The following is a 1,669-nucleotide window of genomic DNA, read 5'->3' on the forward strand; positions in this document are numbered from 1 at the left end:
AACTTATCTTCTCATCAATTCCTCTTCTAAATCTGAAATGAGCTTCAGTGAGTGAGAAATAATGTTGAGAGCAGCAGACAGTTAGGTTTCACTTTCACTTTGCTTTGCTACTGCCAAGAGCCTGCAGGAGTCATGGGCGGGGTGTGTGTGCGTGCGGGGGGGTGCTCTGTCATGAGGAAGTTCGGCTTAAAGACACGTCCCAGGGGTGTTTCTGGTACCAAAAGGTGTTTCTGGTCCCCACCTGTCGTTTTGCTCCTCAGCATGGCTTCATAAAAACACTGCAGGATTTCTCAAACATGCATGAATGAGTCAGAGCAAGGCTTTGGACATGTTTTTTATGAGAGTATAACATTATAACATGATATAAAACTCAAAAAAGTTGATTTTACATCATATATCCCCTTTAAAAAAAAAAAAAGGATAACAACCTAACTGCAACATTTGATTTTTACTCTTATGAATACCAGGATCTAACAGTTAAACACACTTTTATATCAACAACACRTTACATGAAACTGTGTTAATATTTATTTAAGAGTGAGATGAAGTGCAGCAAAACTGAAGTCAGACTGTTTACCTGAGGGTGGAGTCACTTTTCACGACTCTAAATCCTGCTGCTGCGGTTCAGGAACTGCCTGCTCCGCTTTGTTCTCTTCGGTCACGCCTAAACCACTTCCAAGAACCAGCCCAGATCAGCCAAAACATTATGACCACCAGTTTTTGTGTCCTATCTGCTCTGAGCAGTCAGGGCTGTGGACAGGTCTCCCCTCAGGCTGGGGACTGGGGGGTCCTTCCTCAGGCTGGGTGTGGGAAATATCAAAGCTGTTTTAAGTTCCTAGAATTATTCAGGTTGCAGGTTTTCCAGGAACAAAATGAACTGATTTAATTGTTTCAGTGGCTGCAGCGTGATGTTTGAGCTGTGACTCAGTAAACGTTAATCCTCACCTCCTCCTGAGGCAGTCAAGTTAAAAAAATGTGTGTGTGTTTATTTATAGTGATATCCTAGCATTTTTAACATGATACACATCACCCCCTGCCTATTATGCCAGTTTAAAACTGAAACCATTGCACTGAAAAGAGTTGCAGCTGTTTTGATTCGACGCTCTAAATGCTTTAGTTCCAGACTGTGAGATGTGTTAGTGCTGAGTGTGTGGAGGCTGGCTCTCTGCTGGAACCAAACTATAAATCAACATCTGTCACTATGACTGAAGTGGCTAAAGTGGATTAGCTGTGACTTCAATTAGATTGACTCCAGACAAGTACAAATACTTTGTTACTGTACTTAAGTAGAATTTTTGGGTATCTGTACTTTACTTGAGTAATTGTTTTTCAGCGCACTTTTTACTTTTACTTCTTACATTTTCACACAATWATCTGTACTTTCTACTCTTTACATTTAAAAAAGACAAGAAGTAGAAAGTCATATTTTATTTCATTTTTACTTGTTTTCATTGCAGCTTGTTATTGTAAAAATAAAAACTATCCATATAAACTGAGCCTCCTAGATAGAGTGAATTTAACTGTGGTTGAATGAGAAGTATAAATATATAAAACTCTGATAGTGTATTAGTTTGTACACAAACAAATCATGTCACAATCCAGCAGGACAGAATCATTAAAATAAAAGGACTGTACTTAAGAAATATTTGTATTTCATGAATTATATTAT

Source organism: Austrofundulus limnaeus, unplaced genomic scaffold, assembly GCF_001266775.1.
Source record: "Austrofundulus limnaeus strain Quisiro unplaced genomic scaffold, Austrofundulus_limnaeus-1.0 Scaffold470, whole genome shotgun sequence".
Classification (NCBI taxonomy): domain Eukaryota; kingdom Metazoa; phylum Chordata; class Actinopteri; order Cyprinodontiformes; family Rivulidae; genus Austrofundulus; species Austrofundulus limnaeus.